The following is a 23,999-nucleotide window of genomic DNA, read 5'->3' on the forward strand; positions in this document are numbered from 1 at the left end:
CTGTCTTTGGGACTCTTTCTTTTCTTCACCTCCCCCGGCTGAGGACTCGAGATGCTGGCTAGCTGGCCTGGCACCCCTTGATGGAATCGGTCACTGCCACGCCTGGACAAACAGTGAGTGCTCGTGCGCGGGAGCTGGGCCCTCCCTGCTGCTGGCCCAGGGCAAACCCAGAAGAGGAGCCCTGAGCTGGGCTGCGTTAGCGAAGCCCCAGAGATGGAAGGGTCTAAAAATGGGGAGACGGCCCCTGAGGCCGGGAGATCCAGGCTCTGCACGGCCCCTCCTGCCACTGCTGCCCTGGGCCCGTCCCTAGGGCCAGCTGCCAAGAGGGACGGGAGAAAGATGGTCCTGGAAAGTGAAAAATAAAATCCCCCAACGACTCTAAAGGGGGGAGGGGACAAAAGCCACTAACTTTTTGCTTTTTTTTTTTTTAATGTTATTTTATAGCAAGATCGTATAGGCCAATTTCAAAGACTAATACAAAAAAAGTGCAATTAAATCCTTGAGAAACCGACAGATCAGCAAAACAAAACCACCCTGAGGAGAGCCCGACTGCGCCTCATTAAGGAGGAGTTCAGCCTGTTTTTAAAACCCTTCTTAACCCTTATCTGGGTACCTCCCAGCAGTGAGGGCTCCCAATGTGGCTGGCATAATTAGTGTCAGAATGGAAAGTGGGGGGGGGGGTGGAAATCAACCTAGGAAACAGAAATTAAAACATAAATTTAAGGGGGGTGATGTTTCAAATGGAAAAACCGTTCCGAATTCAAACAACAAGCTCCCGTCAGTCCATCTGAGAGCAATGGGGAGACAGCAAAATGCTCCACCATGCCCAGAGATAAATATGTTCCAATTAAACAGAGGGCTGGGGCCATGCGAGAAGATTTATGCCGCAGTGTGCCATCGCCAACCTCTCTCCCTTCCCCCCAAAATATACCCCCCATTGTGGTCACATCAACTCCTGGAGGCTGCGTTAATGGCAGATGGACGGCAAATTGCACTGACCTCTACATCAATTATAACCATCACGCCTGACAATGGGGAAAATGAGATCTGGTGACAAATTCCCGCACCTCCAGCCACCAGGATCCCCCAAAGCTGATGTGGACACACATGTGTGAAACAGTATGTGCGTGAGGGCCCGCGAGCGGGTCACATGTGAAGCCACTGGCCTGTAATAAGGAGATGTGGCGCTGGGCTCCGTTATAGGACAGCCGGCCGCTACAGAGGGAATACTCTGGAGATGGGGGAGATGGCAGAGAGATGAAGCCATTTTATTAAATCAGGCAAATTCTAATTTATTCTGCAGAGACCAAGGAAAGAAAATGGATTCATCCTCAGTCTACCTTCTGAGCCTGCTCTGATCACCCCAGCAGAGGAAGGAGGGGACAAAAGGTGCCAATGGCTCACCTGGAAACCACGGGAAGGTTTCCCTCTTTAAACGGCAGCCATGAAAATAGGCCTATTCCAACTCTTGCACCAGGAATTTGGAAAAGAAGGCTTACACCGGAGAAACTTAGGGGTTTTCCTCTGGCCTTCGGATTACTCCAGCAGGTGAAGGGGCTTACAAACTTGATTCACTGCAATATGAAATCAGAAAGGTGACAGCAGCCGAGAGAAGAGGCAGACAAGGACTGAACAGGAATCGTGGGACATCTCCCCCAGCGGCAGCAAACACCCCCTGCCTGACGGCGGGCACAGAAATGGTGGTTTCCAGGAATGTTGGAAAAAATGGCAAAGAAGAACACCTAGCACAGATGTTGCCTTTCATTGACAAAAGGCACTGTGTTTAGACCCCAATGCAAAAACCGAGGTTTTAATGAAACAAGCCAGTGGAGTTAGTTTGGCTCTCCTGATGGGCTGAAATTTCACCTGCGTCTTGGGGTTAGCTTGACAATGAGCTCCAGGTGGTGTGAAGGGAAGGGACCCAGTGACACAGGACGTGTACCTGTAAAGCTGGACGCTCTACCTGTCTGTGGTTCCCCCGCCACGTTCGAGAACAGAGGGGAAGCCACTGAGACTGCGAGAGATAGCAATGCTTCCCAAGTCGGCCACCAACACTCTCCCTTCTCAAGAGTTGTGAACGGACATGAAACTGGGCGTTCTGGGAACCATGTCAGCCGGGATGGAAAGAAGGCAGCCAGCCACCTTCTGCTGGACCCTGTTGAATCAACAGCTTGGGCCGACTTCACCCCCAGGTCAAGCAGAATTTGCCAAGTGCACGGGGTCTGGCTTATAGGAACAGACAGGCAGGGTGACCACTTTTCATTCCAAGACTCCCAAGGGGCATTCCACCCCCGGGACAGTCAACCTGGAGATCTCCTCACGGATACCTGCAGGCTCTGCTTTATGACCGTACCTCCCCAGGAGCTAAGTCCAGCTTTGGCCACCATAACCCCACATCCCCTACCCTCCCAGCATGTTGGGAACATGGTTTTCAAATGCTTCCGACTCTGAAAACGGCCATGTCAAATGCCAAAGAATCCAAGATGGCCAGTCAGGTAATCCTGACCAACGACCTCATACATGCCTAGCACTGAGCTCTCTTCCAAGGCATTTCTAATCAAATCACTGAAAAGAAAGCCTAGTAACAGAGGTGCATTAGTTGGCAAGATGCTCTGTCCCATGTAAGACCCAAGGCTTACCAAATTACAGGGTAATCAGTACACTTCCGGTTTTATAGACCTCCGCGACACCATTTTGGTTTTTCAAGAACAGGAAGATCTTCAGACTAACCGATAACGGAAAAAATTAAAACAACAACACGGACTAAGCAAACTTAACCTGAGGTTTAAAAACGCAGAGGGGTCCGTCTTCCCCATCTTCAGGCTGCTGCCCCGCTAGGTTTGTAAAGAACTGGGAAGTCTCAGGATGACTCTGAAGACTCTGTAACTCATTCATTCCACTGGAGGGGAAAGGCCAAGTTGCCTTCCCCACCAGAATCCTTCATCTCTCAGACAAAGAAAGGTTTTTTTCTTGCCCTTTCCACCACCTGCTTGTGTGAACTGCCTACGAGAGCAAGGAAAAGGGACCGCAGCTCTCAGCCTGAATGCGAGGCAGCCAATCAGAACTAATCTCTGCGCTGGAAGTAAATTCAGTCTGTTCCATGATCTGGTACCCAGGAGGGCTCAGGCGGCGGGGGGTGGGGTGGGCTTGCTTCCCTGGGTATCCCCCACCCCAGACCCCCAAAAACTAACCAGGGACTTTCTGGGCAATGCCTTTCCACCACAGTCAGCCATGGAAGAAATTATTTGAGATTAAGCCCAAAACTAAATCCAAAGCAACGAGTTTGACTTTATGACTTATTTATTTATTTCTTCCTTTGCGAACAGAAGGTTAATATAAGAGCAACTCCCTGGCAAACCTTTAAGGGTAATTCAAGCGACACTGATGTGAATCAATGTTCTCTTTGTGAACACATTACTTGGCAGAAACTGGCTTTTTGTAACCCCCTTAAACCTAGCCGGCAAAACAAAAAGGGGGAAAATGTCCTTCAAACAAAAGGATGAGGTGAAAATAAAGAGAGGGTCGACTGCACTTTATTCTCTTTCATAGAAGCAAATGGATCTAGTGCTTTTATACATTAATCAATCAATATCACTGACTGTACATCAGCAGGGTAGCCAAGTTATGAATGACCTTTCTGGCAAAGAGGACACTTTTAATGCTCATAAGACTGCTCATAGCTTAGCAACTTTCCGAATTTATGCCTGCATGATTACCCCTTAGAGGCGAGTGGCCGTTAGCGCTACACTAAATATGGCAAGGTTAGTCATTTCCAATTTGTGCACAGGGAAGGAGGGATGTGGACATGCTGCCCCATTTCTGCACAGGCTGCCACAACCTGGATGAGGTAGGAGGGCAGAGGGCCTGGGAGGCACAGTCCCCGCCCCACTGGCAGGCTAGCTCCCCTTCGGAAAGCTGGCCGGGCCTCCTGTTCAGCTCTGGGCCAATCCAAACAGGGAAGTTTCAGGGAGCTAATCTAGAAAGCTGTGCCCAGCTCGACTGCAGCTCCTGCCTGCTGCTCACACTTCGCTGCTGTGTCTGCCCGACTGGCCACAGCAGGGGCATTCCCAGGCCACCTCCGCATCCTTTCCCTGCCGGCTCCTGTCTGGGTCTGCAAGCCCTCCCCACGCAGACTGGACTTCTCCAACTGGGCAACACAACTCCATGTTTCCAAAAAGAGAACAGAGCTTCCATCTTTCGGTTGTTTTTCTTTTTTGAAGCAATCCACAGAAGGGCATTTCTACCAAAAAGATGATGTTGACTTACTCTTTCTAGAAATAACCAGCTCGGATAAATAAACAGTTAAGCCAATTCTCTTTCTTTCCCCCTCTTACCAGCTCAGCCATTCTCTTCATGTCCAGAAGGCAGGAAAGTTCTCTGGATTCCATTCTTTGTGGGTGGAAATGGGTCAAAGGGCTGTCTGTGGGCGTGGAGTTCTGTGACAACCATTATTGTCTCAATGAGGCCGATGGGAGGCAAGAGACAAACCCCCACCCCCCATCACCACCTCAGCTTTCTCCCCCAGCTTCCCTGTGCTAAAAACCTCTGGAAAAATCTGTTGGTTCATCCACAAGAACCCCGCTTATTTCTGTCTCCCATAGAGGGAGAAAAAAACATCTGCGAACTTAGAATGTAGCTTTAAATTCCTCCACATTACAACAGAAGAAACCCTAGGCTCAAGCTCACGGTGCTCACTAGAATTCAGGTGGAGGTCAGGGCAGAGGGGAGCTGCGCCTTGCCCCGCTGTGCAAGATCATGCCAGAGCCCTGGTTAGACGAAATGCAACAGTTTGGTTGTGGCCACTTCTGGTTATGGACATAAGGACACCTCTGTCCGGCCGCTCCTGGTTCATATTCCTGAAGTCCGTGGAGTTTATTGAGGGAGGACCGAACTCCAACAGTGTTCTCGCCAGAAGCTGAGCCTCCAGGCCACAAGATCCTGAGTCCAGTTTCCAGAAATGGGTGATCAACAACAACAAAAACAGGGAGAAGAGAAGCTGGTTTCGAGGGCTGTAACTGGGACATCTCTGAAGGGGTGGAAAGTTCTTCCATCGGTGCCTCTCGGGGTGATGGATGTTTGTGGCTCCTGGCGTGTTGGGGAGGCAACGCTGCCCAGCAGCTGCAGCCCTGCATTCCCTTCCCTGTGGACGGACGGAGGCCTCCTTCTCAGGGGGCCATCCTCAATACCTAGCGCTGCTCTTGTCGCCAATTTTTTCCATACATTCGGATTCCCATCTAGGAAATCTACTTTCTGTTTAGGGCAGGGAAGAAAACACGGAGTCTGTTCTAGTGGGTTGTCCCTGAAGGAGTGGGTCTGGGCTGCAGCACAGACATCCCTTTCCTGTTTCATCAGGAATCATCCTGAACGTCTCCATTTTCCCGTGGGAAGCTGCCAATCCGCATATTTTAACAGCTATTAAAAGAAGACTTGCTAAAGTACACTTTTTTCCCCTTTTCATCATTTAACAAATACCAAAAACTTGTCCGTCTCTGCCTCCTTCATAATTTACAAACTTCTAGGTCACCGTTGGAACTGCCATCCTATGTCCGTCCCTCACACGCAGGGCAAGGATTTGGCTAAACCCTCCGTCCCCCGTCCTTTCCAGACCTTGACCCAAGCCTAGCTGTTACTCTGCCATCTCTCGGAAATTTATCCCGTGTCTCACATCTAAAGATTATGAACTTTTTCTTTGGGGGGGGGGGGGGGGCGCATCAAATTGACTTTACAGGCTCTTAGAGTTTCCCCAAATGACAAACAGGACTTTCACGACTTTCCTTCACGTTGCTGGCCTCCCTGGCCAACAGCAACTAGTCTGCTGATGCCCTCCCCTTGTACCTTCTCCTCCACCATCCCACCAGCGGGCCAGACGGCAGACAGGCATGTCCTCCGTAGGTCTAGACTTCTCTTCTGGAAGCGCCTCGGTACCTAAGATTCCCTACAGCCACAGGGCTGTCTTGTTCCAGATGTCCAGACAACAGCATTGTCCCCCTTCTGCATAGTGAAATCTCTACATAAAGAATAATATCAGCCAAGATAAAGGGGCATTAGATCTTTCCTCCAGGCATTTGGTGGAAACTCTCACATTAGTAATGGTGCAGAGTGAACCTAACCCCTGGGGCGAGGGGAGACAGCAACTCGGATGTGGACAGGCCACCCCGTTTCAGCTGAGCCCAATACCGCCACACGGGTATCCCTGTAGCCCCAGGCGTGAGAATTAGTCCCACCCTGGATCTTGGATGAGGCCTCAAAGTCTGTAAAAAGAAAATATTTTCCCACTCGCACATACATTTCGCTACACCAAGGACTCCTTACACCCTCAGGAATTTCAGTCCTATGAAACTCAGCACCCCTAAAGGAAGCTCCAAAGGTCTCCCTGCAAACCAGAGTCTGGGACTGGAAGAAGACATCACAGAAAATTCTATCAGAAAAAGTGAAATCAACAAGATGCAAAAGATTCAAGAACGTGAAAGTGCTTATGATTGAAACATTTTGCACAAGAACAGGTGTAACTATCTTCTGTCTCCTTTTCTGTGTCTCCCACTTCCTGAGACAGAAGCCTCTATGTGTACAGGAACGTGTGACAAGGTGTAAACTATGCAACCTGCAGCTGAGTCCAACCATGTCAGGCCACTCCTAAACTCCTCTTTTCAGAGCATTCAAACCCCAAACTCTGGGCCCTGCTTATAGAGGTGGGTCCAGTGATCTATGCTACCTGCCTCCTCTTTCCCAGGACATGCCAACTCCACTGGCCTTCCTACTGCCCCAGGGCCTTTGCACCAGCTAGGCCCTCAGTCTGTCACCCATGTTCACTACCATGCCTGTGAGGCTTTGAAGATGCCTGACACAGAGGAAACTTCACGCAATACACATTAGAAAGCATACAGGCACATGTACACACACAACTACATCAACTAGTAGCGACTCAAATTACTACGCACCCATGTATTTGTATGTGGTTGTGAGGGGGTGCTTACCCCACATCTCAGGAAGATGCAAAGTATTCCCATGCCACTCCAATAGTTTAAACATTAGATCTTGCAAACAGGTTGTCATGTATCAAAAGACACGTATATACAACTTGGAAAGCTTCCTATAAACTTGTGAATGAAGTGCCAGCTCATGCGAGTAGAGAGGCGCATGACCTCTCAGGTGGCCCATGTTCCCCTGAGCCTCTCCACACAGCCACCCGTGCTCCCAAGTCACACTGGGGATGCACACTGCGGCTACCCATTGCAGTTTCAACAACTGTGGCCTAAATCAGAATCTGTACCAAGAATGAAAGCCATCATCATCCACATGGCAAGCTGTTTGGAAACATCCAGATGTTACAGTTCGAAGATGGAGCCTACGGCAATCCAATGGAAGTGGTGTTCAGTTTCTGAGTCGTGATGATGTGGACTGAAAACGGACAGTCTCCGGAATCCTGGAGGATGTGAATGAAGATGGGGGTCAGTGTGTCTCCAGCTAGGAGAGCATGAGCAGGTGCTAGGTGAGACGAACATCTGTCTACCTGCCAGAATATTTTGAAAAAGTGGATTCTGCATTCTTTCCTACCCTCAAACTAGTGAGAGCCAGCTGAACTACCTCCGTGAACTGCTTTATATATCAGCGTAAGAACCTAAAAGAGTTTTGTACGCTCTCAAAATGAACCTGTGATTTGAAGGATCCTACCATCAAGTGTTCTCAGGGGACCACCATGTAGCCAGGCAGAGCTGGAATCAAATGACAAGACCAAGGACCGGGCTGAGGACCAGGCAGGCCATAAGGGGAGGAGCCCAATGGGAGATGGCACTTGGGGCACGACCTCACCACGGGCCCATCACTGTCATCCAGGTGGGCTCCCACTTCACAAACAAGCACACTGGCTCCCGAGTGAGGCCACGGGTGTTTCAGATGAGCCTTCCCCCTTGAAGGTGGCTCCATGCTGGGTCATGTCGGGCACCTGGGCTGTGACAAACCTTTGTTAGCACTAGTGCTTTGACTGCTCTCTAGTGAGCGTCAAAAATGAATGTGGACCTTGTCCCCACCCAATGTGCCAACCTAAAGGCCGGAGTCAAGACCCACAGTCTATAGGGTGGGGTACAGGAAACAGAAAGAGGCAGGCTTCTTGCAGCTGAGATAGAAGGGGCCTCTCATTGCCTATGACCAGCCAATGAGGCAAGTGACCAATGTGTTCAGGGTTACCTCTAGCCCACAACAAAGTCCTCCACCATTAGGGCCGGCTCCTCCCAAACCCACCACTGACGAAGGCCTTGGTATCTGCCGGGAAGGCCCTCCGTGGGGCTGTGCGTCCTGTGGACCAAGGACATTGCTTATGCTACGTGTACTTGTCTGAAGCATGAAATGTGAAGCAGGGCTTCCCGTGCTCCCAAGGACAGAGGAAATGCCACCTTGAAGATTCTGCACAACTCCAGGGCAGCCGTAAGTGGGAGAGGCAGACCAAGGGCTTCCCCAAGCTCCACCAACACTAGACCCCTCCCACAGGAAGGAAATGGGTGTACTGAAGCTCAGACCAGAAAGATAATGCGAGGCTTCCGGCCATGAGAAGCCCAAAGTGGAGGGAGAAAAAAAAGGAACAAAGAAATCATTGTGGACAGATAAAACGAAAATCTGGCAGGGCTCTGTCCTAACAAATGATCCAAAAGTGAAATGAGACTAACTTTTCTCCCTTGGCAAATGTCCTGTAGGTCAAGGCGCAGCGCTTGGAAAAGAGAGCAGGAGAGGGCGAGAAATGGGAGAGACTGAGGATCAGAAAGAATGTGCCAGGCTTCATGCTAAGTAAGGCACTCTGATGTACATTCTCTCACTTAACTGTCGTATGAGAATTAATGAGACAGACCCCCAAGACACGCACGGCCATCCCCTTTTACAGATGAGAGAATCGATGCTTTAGAGGTGTGCAGTTGGGAGCCTGAAGTAAACATGCAAACATTTTTGTATGCCTGCATTTTTCTTGGGTGAGGATCATTTCATTCATCCAATTACCTGAAAAGTTCACGAATCTCTGGGTTAGGTAACTTGACCAAGGTCAGCTAATTCAAAAAAGCTGGGCTCTAAACTCCCACGTAACTTTTAAAACCTCTTGCAACCAGGTCTGATCTGAGAGTCTCCAATGTTCACTGCATGAAAAAGGAAGGAAAAGAACCACAGAAGGGTTTCCTCAGGGTTGAAGAACTGCAGAGGGAAATGGGATGGACTCTGGGTCACAGCAGAATGTCCAAGGACATTCACGGGCCCTTCCAGTCTATTCCAGAGGATCTGCCAAGCAATTTCACCTTTTCGAACACATTCAATGTCACAGGAGTGACATTTTTTTCATGGAACCCAATCAGACTGCCCTATCCATCAAAGACACAGGCACAAACCCACCAACCGACAGGGGCAACTTTACCTGATGTCAAAAAATGACCTGGAAATGAGAGAAAAGGCAGTAATAAAAAGCCACATTCTCTAAATTATAGGCTTCCTGGAAGGAAGTTCTACAAAATATGAAAGGTCATTATCCTTGGGGAGGTAGAAGTCTTATCCTCATGGGCTCTGTGATTTTCCAACCCCTCGTACCCACATGGCATTTTAAGACATAATAACCATGTATTGCTTTTTCTGTTTTGGAGGGGAGCTGCACATACACTAATTAAAAATGCATCTCAGTGACATGAATGTTTCCCAACAATGAGCTGAGCAAAAATGACCAGGAGGCTCCAGTGTTGAGTCTCACTAATCCAGCATGAGACCATCCATTGGCATTCTCACCACCAGCCTCGAACACACCAGAAACCAGTCATCTGTGTCCTTGCTGAGAGAACAGACCCTTAATTCTACTCCACAAAGTGAAAGATGGCAGGGTGGCGTATTATGAGATTATCCCAAGTAGTCACACAAAATTCAGAAAAACCAGCACTTTATAAGCAGGGTAGGGCCAGGTCCAGAATGGCATCACCCAGATAATAGAACGCTGGAAATGTGCACCTTATCCAATGCAGAGGTAGACCTTGTGTCATTCAGAGTAGGAAGATTTCTTAATTGTGGCCTCCCCCCGCTTCCCCCCAACCTCTTCGATCTGGAGGAGAGAAAGACACGTGAAACACCTTTTGGAACATAAAACATGCCCAAATCTGGAGCAACACTGTGATCCTATGAGCTAGTGCCCTCTGGAGTCAATGAGCAGTTGGACTCTTCTTCCCTTTATTGCTGACACCAGCTTAAACCTGGAATCCACGTTTATTTGCTTGGATTCTCTGTTTTTGCTCATGCAGTCACTTCCTGTCAACTTTCTGGCCAAGGTAAAAAGTAACAGACCCAGGAAGAGGATGAGCTTTTGCAGAAACGGAAGAGAAGTGATGCTGTATATGATCGGGCATTTTTTTCTCAAGGTGGTGGCTCTCCTATTCTAATGATAACCCCGGTCCACGCACCAACCGGTTCAGGTGGTTTTTCTGGGCTAGTTCTCACTCATCATCAAAGGGCTGAATGACTATGGAGCAGGACAAAGACAACAATAGCAAAGAGGACACAACAGAGTAAGTGTGTTGGACAGGGCGCTCAGAGCCCATTGTAGGACCCACAGGAATCCAGCAAGATGGCACCCAAGGAAGCATGGACTTGGTTGAGCTATGAATCAATGGGATAGATCCTGGATCAGGGGCTACTAATCAAAGTAACACAAGAAAAGGTCCCTACTTCACAGAGGTTTAAGATTTTAGGGATGAACAGTAAGAAGGTATTACAAAGTCAGCGAAACAAAGTTGCCGAACCTTTCTGGAACCATATGAGATAAATAAGCAGTACATAGTTAAAATTATGTGTAAGAATCTGTGGTACTGACTAAGCGATATATTTCCTTGGAAAAGTGGGAAATGAGGGGAGAATGTGTGGTTTCAAAGATAACATCCTTTTCATGCTCCTTTCTTCACCACACGGGCTTCTCAACTTGCTCTCTCCCAATGAGAGCATCAGGATCCACCTCGGTACCCACACCAGACACCTTGCAATCATCCTTGGCTGCTTTCTCCCTATTTCTTCCAGATGGAATCGCCTAAACAGCAGGAAGTGTCTCACTTTTTTTTTTTTTTTTTTTTAAGATTTTATGTATTTATTTGACAGAGAGAAAGAGAGAGAGAGAGACAGCACAAGTAGGGGGAGCAGCAGAGGAAGAGGGAGAAGCAGGCTCACTGATGAGCAAGGAGCCCAATGCGGGGCTCAATCCCAAGACCCCGGGACCCCAGGAACATGACCTGAGCTGAAGGCAGACGCTTAACCGACTGAGCCATCCAGGTGCCCCTAAGTATCTCACTCTCAAACCCCCATTCCACTAGCCCAGATCCTCCCTCATCTTGTACTTTACACAAGCTTCACCGTCAATTATCAAGTATCACTATAACAAGTGATCAGTGGAGACAGAAATCAGTATCATGTCCCTCCGTCACAGGATGCTCGAGAAAGAACACAATGTCACATTTTTGGAATTTCTACCAAAACACAAAGGCTGATTCTAATCATGAGGAAACACCGGACAAACCCAAATTGAAGGACATTCTACAAAAGAATGGACCTGTACTCATCAAATATTTTGAGGTTATAAAAGAAAAAGGAGACTGACGATCCATTCCAGATTAAAGGGCATTAGAGAGGACAGCTGAATACAACAAGTGATCAAGGATTTTCTTTTCATGGAAAGGGCATTATTGGGAAGAGCAAGATCTGTGGATTACCAAGAAGTTTTGTATCAATGCTATTTTCTGATCTGGGTAATCTCTGTGTGGTTATTTAAGATTGTGTCCCTGTTCTTAGGAAATATACGCTACCATATTTGGAGATCAAAGGGCACCATGGCTGAAACATACTCTGAAATGGTAAAGAACAATAACAATGTGCACAACCGCATATATATTTTATACATGGATGTAGGGGGTGAAAGGTTGTGAAACAGAGAGCTTGGTAAAGCAAATGTAGTAAAAATTAAGATCTGGGGAATCTGGATAAAGATATATAAGAATTCTTTTTCTCTTTACTTTTCTGTAAACCTAAAATTATAACAAAATCAAAAGTTTTTAAATAAGTACAAATTTAAAATAAAATACAGTAAGATTCCTAACACCTCTAGTGCAATTATATAATTTTTCTATTGTTAAGTATTCCCAATTATGCACATTACTGCATAAACATCGTAGATTTATGGGAATTTCATTTACTATTTATTGTTTTCAAGCTACTAATGAAAATATTAAATAAAAACAGAGCTCTCACCAGCACATGGAGTTCCCCTCCACACAAAGAGCCCAGAAATCAATATATTATTCCTATTTATTAATCTTTGTTTTAGTCAGGGCTCAATACAGATGAAGGTTTAACACATGTGGAAAGTTCTCTTTAGGCTCTGATTTTGATTAGATTATGGGAAAGAAGGGAGTTTTTATGTGTTTGTTTTTAATAAATCTATGATATTCACACTTGTAATCCTATTTGTCTTTCAAAAAAGCAGACTGTGTAGTGGAGGGGAAAAGGGAGGAAGCTAGATACAAAAGATGGAAGAAAATGGGACTGCAATTGTTGATCCTGGCCCAACATCCTCTCTCTAGCTAGAATGACCTGCTCACCGGCCCCTGAACTCCTCATCCAAACTCCTGAACTTCCTTCCACACCCCTGGGTCCTCTTCCTCTGCCTGCTCCTACCCATCCATTCTGCCAGGAACAGATTAGCCTGCTCCTTGGAGCTTCCCCAGTTATTCAGCTCAAGAATGCCTCACACCTTGGAAGGTCCAGGATATTTATTGCCCTGCCCTACTATGCGATAGTGGGTCATCCTAAACCCTGTTGATCGTGTGTGTATGTGTGTGTGTGTGATGTCCCTAAAAAAGATCATGGGGGGGATCATTTCTTCCACTCTTTTATAATCTCTCAGAGAAACTAGCGCTTACAACTAACAGGTGCATAAGAAACAGCTGCAAAGCTCCACACGCCCCAGAGTTTCCAGTGCAAGAATGGGGAGAAAGAGTTACCACTGAGTAACCCTGAAAAAAAACTGCTGAGAGATAGAGAGCAGTGAATGTTTCTGAAGTACATTTAGAGTCCCCAGAATATAAGTTTGCGTTTGTACAATACAATTTCCCTTTTCAATGAGAATTCACATACATTATTTCATTTCATCTTATTAGTATGATGGGATTTGTTCTTGATAATCCACAGCACTACGGTTACCCATCATCATCCCATTATCATTACATGTTTATAGATTTTCCTCTTTATTACTCATTTTATTTTTTCCATCAAGTATATTTCAAATACGAGGTAGTAATTACCAAGTTCTCTACGCCTTACACTTAAAGTCTGCCATTTTTCCCCCTAATCATAAAAGCAGTGCCTATTGTTGATAATCTTGAAAATAAAAAAAAAAAGTATGAAGGAAATAAAAATCACCCATAATCATCTCAGTATAGTTATATATGTTTTAAAGGAAACTAGGACAGTTACATAGGCTTTTGTGTTTTGCATCCCTGTCTATGGAGCTTCTTCCATATCCTTAAATATTAATCAAGAACATTCCTAATGGCTATCCAGATTTCCACCACATAATCATAATAGTTTACTTAATCCCCTCCTTATCTTTTAAAAGATGCATGGCAGAGATTCCTAATTGCCTTTGTAATAACGGTCCTTCCTCGTGAACACAACACTCAATACCCCCGGTTAAGAATGGCATCTCCCAGGGCGCCTGGGTGGCTCGGTGGGTTAAGCGACTGCCTTCGGCTCAGGTCGTGATCCTGGAGTCCCGGGATCGAGTCCCGCATCGGGCTCCCTGCTCGGCGGGGAGTCTGCTTCTCCCTCTGACCCTCCCTCCTCTCATGTGCTCTCTCTCTCTCATTCTGTCTCAAATAAATAAATAAAATCTTAAAAAAAAAAAAAAAAAAAAAAAGAATGGCATCTCCCAGTCTCTACTGTACTGGAAGAGTCATGTGACCAAGTTCCAGCCAGTGAGATGCAAAAGGAAGCCAGTGGGTGTGGCTTTGTGGCAAGCTCTTTAAAGAGCACGCTGCAGTGGCCAGGGCTGTCTGCAGAGACGCAAGGGAGGTGGGTCCCTACTGATCCTGGGGGGCCTTCACTCCTGCACCTGACTGCCCTCCTCTCAAGATAGTTATGTCAAGGAAAATGAAAACTCTAATTCATTTTAATCCACTGTTGGGGTGTCTCTGCAGTATTTTTGTCTGTTTCTTCCCCCCACCCCACCTTCTACTACCTTCATAGTCTATGTAACATAGTCTATGTAACTATGTATATAACTAGTATACAAACCAGATGTTCTGCGATCAACCTGAGAGAGAAGTCTGGCACAGGGGACTGGCACGGAGCCTTCCCTAACCTGTGGATAACAAGCCCGAGTCAAGAAGCCTGCAGGGAATGATACGGGCATTTGTTCGTTTCTACTGTTCCTACAACTCCAGCTGAGAGTGACCAAGAAAGCTGCCTCTCACTGGTTCAAGTAACTCCCATAAAAGAATTCCAAAGTCGCAGGCTGCTAGACTGCTTGGCACACTCTCCCATCCGGAACACAGCCAGCTGGGCGTGGCAGAAGCCAGCAAGCTTGGAACGGCGTCTGGGCTCTGGGTCTCCTTCTCAGGGTCTGAACGCAGCCCTGCAGGGAAGCCTTCCACCCAACACAGCTCCTCATGGAAGCCCCAGCACTACCCGGCATAGCCCAGAAGCCCAGGGGGTCTCCAGACCCCAAGGGAACTTTGCTGGAACACACGACGGACAGGCCAGCCTGCCAGGGGCCAGGACGTTCACTCACACAGCAGCTGGGCTGAAGCCCCAATGCAGTTTCTACTTGGTTCAAGGAACTGGAATCACAGCTGTACCTAGAAAAGCTGCTTCTCTACTGAACAAACCATTTCCCCCATAAAAACAGCAGACAAAGTACTAGAAAGCCCTAATGTAGCCCAAACTTCAAGACTGGTATATATTAGGGCTCAGTGAACTACCTGCTTAAGTCAGGTTTAACGAGATGACAATGCTTTAATCCTACTGCTTAAAACAACGGCTGAAGTGTGCAAGTCAAGCTCCCAGCCTTCGTGAGAAGGGAACGGCGACGCGATTTCGTCATTCTCAGGGGATGCCACGGCCTGACTGGTCTCGGCCCCAGGATTCCAAACACTCGTGCTCCTGCAGTTTCAGAGCCACGGAGGAGCGGGAAGACGGCGCTGGGCCTGTGGCGCCTCCAGGCCACACCCAGGCGATGCCAGACAAACGCATTCACTCTGCAACAAGCTTACTTTACTGGCCGAAAGGGAAAAGGAGCCAGAAGTCCTGTGAAACCAGGATCCTACGTACTCTGTTTTACCATAATTTATGAGACAGTCTTCCTACTCAGAAACTAAAGACTACTTACTGGTGTTTCCTAAAGCGCCGGCACACAGTTATCAGAGGTTTTGGCCTAAAGCAAGTCCTCAGATGATCTGGGTGCAAGTATTTCATTGTTACGGTAAGAGGCTAGAGCAGTCTCACAGAAGCGAATTCTCTTGTTCTCTGTAAATTTAGACTTCTTCGGCTAGAAATGGCTTAGGGGTCTGGGCACTTGAGAACCAGAGAGAATAAGACAACAGTGGGCGCTTGCTCTCACATTTCGGTGTTGTCACAGTGTGCCCTGGTCAGCCTGCTGTCCCCAGCCTTCCAACCACTTCCTCCCCACGTGGTGCCGCCCATTAGAGTTTTATTAACCAAATGCTTGAGGGTTTGTGTGTATTTATGTTACCTCCTCTTCTCTCCCTTCTGTTCTACCCGGGCACGTTGGGGGGAAAAAAAAAAGTTATGATGAACTTTAATAAAAACAAAATTAAAATGATTAAACCTTTCATATCCTTTAGAGATAATCTCTCTTCTGCTGGCTGGTCAAATCTGGAAGAAAACAAGCGCAAACCGAAGCTTTGCTGCTCTTCCCAGCCACTCCCCCGCCTAAAGAAACAAACAGAAAGGCTGCCTGTGGCCAGATTTTTAAAATAAATTAAATCTGTCCCCACACACGGAAGCCAGGTGTGGCTGAAAATTTCTTTTCAAATATCTGAGACATATACCAACATCCTTCCCTCCAGGGGTCTTTCAACATGAGCCTGACAATCCCAAGGGGAGGGGGACCCTAAAACAGTTACTGAAAAAGAGTCACTATGTCCCAATTAGCCATGTAAAACTTGTCTTACAAAAGGGACCCAAAGCCCTGTGTCTGCATACCATCTAACTGGAAACCCCAGAGAAAACAGTAGAGTATGGCACAAGTCTCGCTGGTCTTACGTGTTCTAAGGAAGCCTTCAGATCCGCCTGGGGTCTGGGCACATGTCCGTGGAGAATAAAATGGCTGCGGAATTAGATCAGGCCTGTCTGTCAAAGGATGGCTAGACACGCACATCAGAGCCGGGTCACTGGCCCTTCCAGAGTGGGATAATGACCTCTGGGCACGCAGCAGCAGGGACACCAAGAGAACAAAGGTGTTAGGGCACTAGGCCCTTTTTGGATTACAGTAGCAGGCAGTGAAATGAAATTCTCATTCTAGAAATGCACATCACAATCTTACACACCAAGTTCTGTGGAACGGGAACGCCCATCAGAAAGAAGGTGGAGGGTGGGAGGATATGAAAGGTTCCGATCCTCTGCCTTGGTCATCCTCACACATACCCTGCCCAGAGACAGTGTCTCATTCTTGTGCTTGGTGTTTACACTGTACCAGAGACAACGCATCCTCAAGTCAAAAGGACAAGTCTTTCCTGCGCTTCACACTCCGGGGATGAGTCACCAGTTAGGGATTTTGTTTTTGGAGAAAAAAGCTGCTGACCCCTGGGCTAAAGCAGAGGATTCCAAAGTGCTAGGCTGAGCCCCAGGAGCAGCCTCTAGGCAGTTCAGGGTCAGTGGCGCCCTTTCTACCTGCAGTCACCCCTTTCCTCCCGGCCCCAAGGGGTGATGGGGAGGGACATAACTCCCATCTGAACTACGGTGGACATGCAGATTTCCATAGCAACCTGACTAGTGTCGGTCATGCTGTCACCCGCCTTTCTCAGACCTTGCCAATGACTTCCCATTTTGACAGGAGCCAAATTCAAATCCTGACTCCTTGCCAGGGCCCAAGGGATTGGGCTGCCTGAAAGGCATGTCCCTGCCCTCTGCCTCCCCACCAGCCCTCTGCCTGCCCTCCTGCCCTGACCCCAGCCGAGGGGCTTTGGGCTTGCTGGGCCCCTGCCAGGACCGCTCTCACTCACATCCTCCCGCTTAGCTCCAATGTCACCTCCCCAGAGAGACTTCTTCCGGGGCACCTGATATAAAACTACTCCACCGTCTCACTCAGCCCTGCCGGGCTCTATTTTTACAGCACCTTGCACAAGTGATGTTCTGTATTTGTTTATTTGGTGTCTGACCCCCTGACGAGAGGGAGAAACCCAGACTCTGCGTTGTCTCCTCTGGCAAACTCCCCAGAGCCTAGAGAGGTGCCTGGCCATGCTAAGGACACGTCCATGTTTGCAGGGCTAACGAACCCCACTTCCAGACTCAAATCAGTTCCCTCTTCACCAGCCGTAGTTCTTCTCTAAAACCAAGAAAGGTCAAATCTTGTCTTTTCCCTACCTATGCCTTATCTTTACCTCTTCATTTCCCAAGTCTTCGGCACCTGCCCCCCCCACCCCGTACCTTCCCTTTTCCACCCTTTTTCAAGAACTGTGGCCCAGTTTTCATTTTGTTCTGAGTTTTATTGCCAACATAGCCTTTGTTGTTGCTTTGTTAATCATTCGAGACCCACCAAGCCAAATTCCAGCTAATGTCTGTTATAAAATTCCAGTTGTATGACCATAAAAATGCCCTGACTGGACACAAGTTTGCATGGCCAAGGGCGGGGCCTCATCCTCCTCACATCAGAGCCTCACAAAGCTCCGGTGACAGGCTGGAACCACTCGAGTAAAGACCCCTGCCCCAGCTGACCGGATCAGAGCTGCCCTCTCCACTCCTTGGGGTTTCTCAATGCTTTTGGAACTGACTCACACAAGAAAAGCACAAAGGACTCTGAAAGTTGGGAAAACCATGTAAGCCACTGCCAAGCGTCCGAGAAGACCCAGGCTTGCACTCTGATGCATGCAGAGTCACAGATAACTGTTGCCCCTTTGCTCATCTCAGTCTTAATGGGTTTCTTCATTTCCACACTGAGAATCGAGCAATGGACCACATTCCCTTCTAGATATGAAAAACCCTGTCCCTGAGGCAAAGCGCTACTTATCCCTTGGATGAGTCAGTCAACCCACAGCAAGGAGGGAAGATACAGTGGGCAGAGCACTGCCCTGAGCCTTGGTTCCAACTCCCAGCTTAGCTGCTGTCTGGAGCTGCATTGTCCAGAACTTTCTTCTGCTCTCTGTAGTGTCCAATATGGCAGCCACTAGTCACATGAGGCACTGAGCACAGACAGCCCAGAACACGGGGCACTTAGAGACTTGAGATATCTACGCTTGGCTGTGCTTTACACTGCTGCAGGAAAGGAAAGCCCTTCTGGAGGTTGGCTTGGAAGCCTGCATCCCAGGCTCACACTTGGAAAGATCAGAATTGGGAAGGAGGATGTGCCCACCCTATGGACACATGAGGATAGGCCCTAAATGAAAGTTATTAAGGGTGAAAACCTCTGCATTGGGATCTTTATATAATGTCAAGCATGGAGTATCCAACACGGAGTAAGGTAAAAGCAAAGAATACCAAGTCCTTCAGGTACTTCCAGCAATCCAAATGCTTTGGATGGAAGCCCAGCCAATTCATACCATATAGAATCGTCTGCCATAACAGGTCACAGAATACGGCAAGGCCCTGGGGGCATTTACCCCAACCAGAGCAAAATAAAAACAAAACCAAAAAACCACAGCTACCCAACATTGTCCACAAATCCCATGAGTTCTGCTTGCCCCTGAAAGCACCAATGGGCAACAGTAAGGAGTCACTACGGCTATAAATCCCTCTCGCACACACCTTCGACACAACGAGCTTGCTGGAGCGCCCAACAAGGGTGAGTTTTATTGATGCTGAGACTGTCAGGTTTCATGGGCATGAGAATATCGCTGCACAGGGCTGGCTGGTGGTTCCCCGGGGTCCCCCCAGGAGGAGGTCTGAGTGGAGGCTGTGTCAGGACAGGCGAGACAAGATGGTGACTCGGGCTCAGTGGGCATGGTGCTGTGACCCCTCCCCAGACCTGACAAGTTTCCTCGAGCACTTGTGCCTCCCTCTGGTGTCCCCTTCCGAGGAGCTGGCTCTGCTTCCTCACAGGCCGGGGGCCTCAATGAAGATGGAGGCTGGAAGCTGTGGGGGCGCTGGGAGGGTCTGACGTCCTGCGTCTCCTCGACTTCCCTTTACCCCCACGTCCACCACCACTCCCACCCTCCCTCCACATCCAAGAAGACCATGGAAAAAGGAACATGAAACAGGCCTCGGATGTCCTCAGAAAGCCCAAGTTACAGACTGAATTGTGTTCCCCCCCAAATTCCTATGTTGAAGCCCTAACCCTTCAGTTGCTCAGATGTGAGTGTCTTTGGAGAGAGGGCCTTTGAAACGGTGATCAAGTCAAAGGAGGCTGTTCAGGTGCACCCTGAACCAGTCTGACTGGTGTCCTTATAAGACACACAGACGCCAGGGAGAGGAACGCAGAGGAAAGGCCACGTGAGAACAGGAGGCGGCTGCCTACAAGCCGAGGACAGAGGCCTCGGGGGAAACCAAACCTGCCAATAACTGGATCTTGGACTTCCGGCCTCCGAACGTCAAGAAAACAAATTTCTCTTAGTTAAGCCACTCTGTCCATGGTATTTTGTTGCGGCAGTCCCAAGCAAACTAAGGCGGTCCAGAAGGAAAAACTCTGTCCTAAGCTCAGGACTTTAAACCACTCAAAACAGTGGAAGAAAAGAGCACAGGTTCTTCTTTTTCCGACTTCATGAAAAGACGACAGTTTGGGATAAAATTTTAAGTTCAAACAATGGGTCTGTTCCAAGAAAAATCATACACTGTCCAATTTTTAATATTCTAATTGAAGTAAAGGTCAAGGATCTTTTAAAAGCAATCAATAGCTCCTTTTGTTAACATATACACCAAAGGTCTCAAGATAGTCTTGAGGTACGGACTATAAAAAGCCCTTCAACATGCACTCTGAAAGACGCATCTTTAGAAAGCCCGATCAAACTCCCTCAACACTGCTGAGAGGCTTACATGGCTCTCTAAAGTATACTGCTCTCATACGGAGAAAAGGAAGCAGAGAGAAAGATGGGAAAGCAATAAAAAATATGCCCACTCAGCTTGGCAGAAAGCAGGTAGGGGGTGGGCACCATGTTCTTTAAAATGGAAGCCAAAGAACATTTTAGAAAATGCAGCTCAAAGCCAGCCTGGGCCTGCCCGAAATCTGAGGGATCCCAGGGAGGTTCCCAGCACTGCCCAAAAGAACTTTCTCAATTATTCTATAAATCTGTACTGTCCACCAAGGTAGCCACAAGCCACATATCACATTACGCACCTGAAATCTGGCTAGTATGACAGAGAAACTGAATTTTAAATTTTCATTTGACTTTAATTGATTTAAGCCTACACAGCCCCATGTGGCCATTGCTGCCATACTGGACAGGCAGGCAACGTATCTGGAGAAGTTCCCTTGCTGCTCTCGAGGGACCCAGGGACCCAACAATCAGGGAACTATGGGCAGTGCTTACACTGATTTGGAAGGACAGAAAACTTTTCACTTCTAGTCGATGTTTAAAAAAAAAAATCATATGTGGCTATAATTCTCATAATTGGGTCACAGTTTGAAGGGGGTTCCTTAACATCTCTAAGTCTGAGAAGCCTTTGAGCTATTTCTGTAAGCAAAGGGATGCATGTTCTAGTTTCCTCCCTGGCCCCCAACCAAGGTCAGGAACAAGTTTAATATAGAACCTAAGTAGCCCAAGAAATGGATTCTTTGCACATTTCTAAAGGCAAGACAAATACAAGTCATTATTTCTCTTGAAAAATACATTTGGGCAACACAAGAGGTATTAAGTGCAGGGGCTGGGATGAGGGATCTGCACACATGACGGGGCTGTTTCCTGAGACAGTGGTCATCACAAGGCCCCCCTCCTCAAATGAAATCCAGGCACAGAACTCCAGCCCCCAACGCAGCAAAAACACCCACTCACTGGCTAGCTATCCATGTTCTCCTCAAGGTCAAGGTGCACACTTTCAAATTCCTTGGATACCCCCCCTTTGCAGAGGTGAGCTGGCATAAAGGGTTTCACTAAAGTAACACTTGGTGTGATATGTCATTCTAAGTCTCCCCTGGGGGTTCCTGTGTTTTGGGGCACTCGGGCATGCCCTTCAACAGGGCACCACCCAATGCTGACCCTCAAAACACACACACACACACACACACACACACGTACATCTCTCCTAATTCCAATAACCACCAACAGGTGCCTTTTTTCTTTTTTTTTTTTTTTGCTGTGCTCCTTAGTAGCAGCCTGCCTAGAAGGCAGCGGCCATGATGTTGCTGCCTCTGAGTGGGTCACACTGGGTGGCCGTGAGGGCACACACGACTACCTACCCAAGAGGACAGGATGGAGGACAACTGAGAGCCACTGACCCTTGAAGAGCAAGGCTAACTGGCCCAGCAGTGTGTAGCCATATGGGCAAGCCCGCTGTACAGGGCAATGTATGCTCCAGTGTTTTATACTGAAATAAGACAAATAAACAAATCCCTAGCAACTTTGATCATTCCATGAAAACAAATCAACTAGTGAATGGCAGATCTAGAACAGGTTTTGAATAATTTCTAAAAAGGTCAATGTCTTGGTGTGGATGTTAGTGTCTCCTGGAGAAGACAGAGAAGAAATAGATGACACGGGAGGTTGGAGGCTCTGGACCCACCGCCCAGGCGACTACTATGATGATGTCCCATCCTCTTTAGAGAGACCCTTCCAGACCAGGAGCACAGGAGAGCAGTGAAACTGTGCTTTGCACGTGTCCACCTTCCAACAGACCAGATCATTAGCTTATTTTGCAGAGAGCAAACAGAAAAGTTTAATTGCCCTTAATTACCCAGTTCAAGAAGGCTCCTAGATAATGGCTCTCAGATTTCTTGCCTGGTATCAACGTAATTTCCCTGACTCTGGCTTCATTATATTCCTAACTCAGAAGCAACAGCCTCTCGAAGATGCCTTTCCGTAACAGACGCTGAGGTTCGAGAGCAGGCTGGGCCGTCACCACAAAGGTTTCTTGTCTGAAGAGTCAGATCTCTGGCTTCCACACTGGTCTGGCGGGTGGGGGGGAGGGGTACGGGGGGAAGGAGAGGGGAGGACACACTAGCATATACTTAGAGGGAGGACTGAGACAAGGAATATGTAATCAGAAGCCATCACAATTACAAATGTAAATGAACAGGCAATTGGCGCTGACCTTTGTAGATTGTTAGAGGACTAATTAAGGCAAATCAGGAACTCTGTTCCAACAGAAAAACAAGACAATGTACACCCTAAGAACTACTCCTGTCCTCTCCATGTAGATGCAAAATGCAAGAGAATCAGACAGTAATCAAAGTACGGATGCTTTCCAGGGACAAACAGCAAACTATCTCCATGAACAAAAGACAACCAAGACTTACTCCTTGGTATACTGTGAGTAACTGTGCTGGTGTCTTTATCTACAAGCACCATGGATACGTGAGCTCTTGCCATGTGCCTGACGCTCTATCAGACTCCAGAGAAGTAGATCCCACCCCCAGAGCAGCCAGAGACCCCAGTTACAAACTTTTGGTTATTTTAAAGCTTTCAAAGCTTTAAGAAAAATACTTTTCAAAAAGAGAAGCGAAGTAATCAAACGAACAGAACCAAATCACATTATTCCATACACTCCATTTTTTCCTTTAACGATACCATACTCTCTTTCGTGCTGATCCATCATGATCTCTCTTTATCCGTGTGTTGTAAAGCATCTTTCCCAAAAGCACACTGAAGTTTACAATCCTATTGTCCATACAGTCCTTATCAGGGAATATATTTAAGACAGATAAAGTCACATTTTCTCCACTCCTCTGTAAGTGCTTTAAATTTCACTCACTCCAATGTGTTTGATGTGCTTTTACATGCAATGTCTTTAGTTAGAAATATGTTGTCCCTATGCCTTCCCCAAGTCCCACCAACAAGACACAGTAAAAAGGAAAAAAGAAAGAACGTTGCTGTTTGGTTTCACAAAAACAATGCTTCAGAATTACGGAACTGGCCATAACATATATCAGTGTTATGGGGAAAATTACACTAAAATTGCATATAATTTAGCTACTTATAAAAAAAAAAAAGACATACTTCATACTTAGTATGAAGGGCAGCCTTATGCCAATTTTGAAAAATAAAAACAGAACAAATGAGAAAGTTGAAGAGAGAACATTTTCTTACTCTCTTAAGCTGTAGGAGTTCAGCAAACCTTCCCGAAAGTTGATTTGAAAAAATAATCCATCAAGGGAAGCCAGTGAGTTTCAGTACGGGTTGTCACCAGATCCCCGTCATCACTTGGCCGGCCCCTGCCTCCCGACCCCGGGAATTCACGACCTTGAGCGCCAAAGATGGGTCAGTAAAGGGGGATGCCAGCTTCCGCCCCAAACAAAGTATTCTCTTAGACTCCAAAGAGTTGTGTCTTCTGTAAGCTGAGTCATCATCTGATCGCCTCGAATGCCTGGGCTGGCGTCTCGACCAGGGAATCCACATGGAGAGATGAGAGGAGACGTCAGCGGCGTCCCCCAACTCACACACAGTCTTGTACACAGTTGGCACGCGATCAAGAACCATTCAATTATATGTGGGCAAAGTTTGGAGATCTAGGACTATGTGAAGGAAAAAGTAGTGAAGGCAAGGGTGAGACAGAAAAAAAAGGAAGAGGAGGAGGAGAAGAAGGCAGGGGGACAGCAGGAGCACAAAGGGCCTCTTGTCTCCTCGAAGCTTGGGGCACTGATAGAGTGAAATTAACTACAGTTTCACCCGGGAGCCAGAAAT

The 23,999-nt window shown here is 47.5% G+C and overlaps 1 protein-coding gene and 1 long non-coding RNA gene across 2 annotated transcripts in view; one reads left to right on the forward strand and one right to left on the reverse strand.

Moving 5' to 3' along the window:
• Positions 1 to 23,999, reverse strand: part of ZFHX3 (zinc finger homeobox 3) — a 704,611-nt gene that overhangs the window by 68,933 nt on the left and 611,679 nt on the right. The gene's annotated exons all lie outside the window — the stretch shown is intronic.
• Positions 27 to 1,711, forward strand: LOC118023612. The gene is made up of 2 exons (XR_004682856.1): positions 27 to 113; positions 1,304 to 1,711. It is a non-coding gene; the product is annotated as an uncharacterized LOC118023612 (long non-coding RNA).

Source organism: Mirounga leonina, unplaced genomic scaffold (assembly GCF_011800145.1).
Source record: "Mirounga leonina isolate KUSES-001 unplaced genomic scaffold, KU_Mleo_1.0 Mir_180, whole genome shotgun sequence".
NCBI lineage: Eukaryota > Metazoa > Chordata > Mammalia > Carnivora > Phocidae > Mirounga > Mirounga leonina.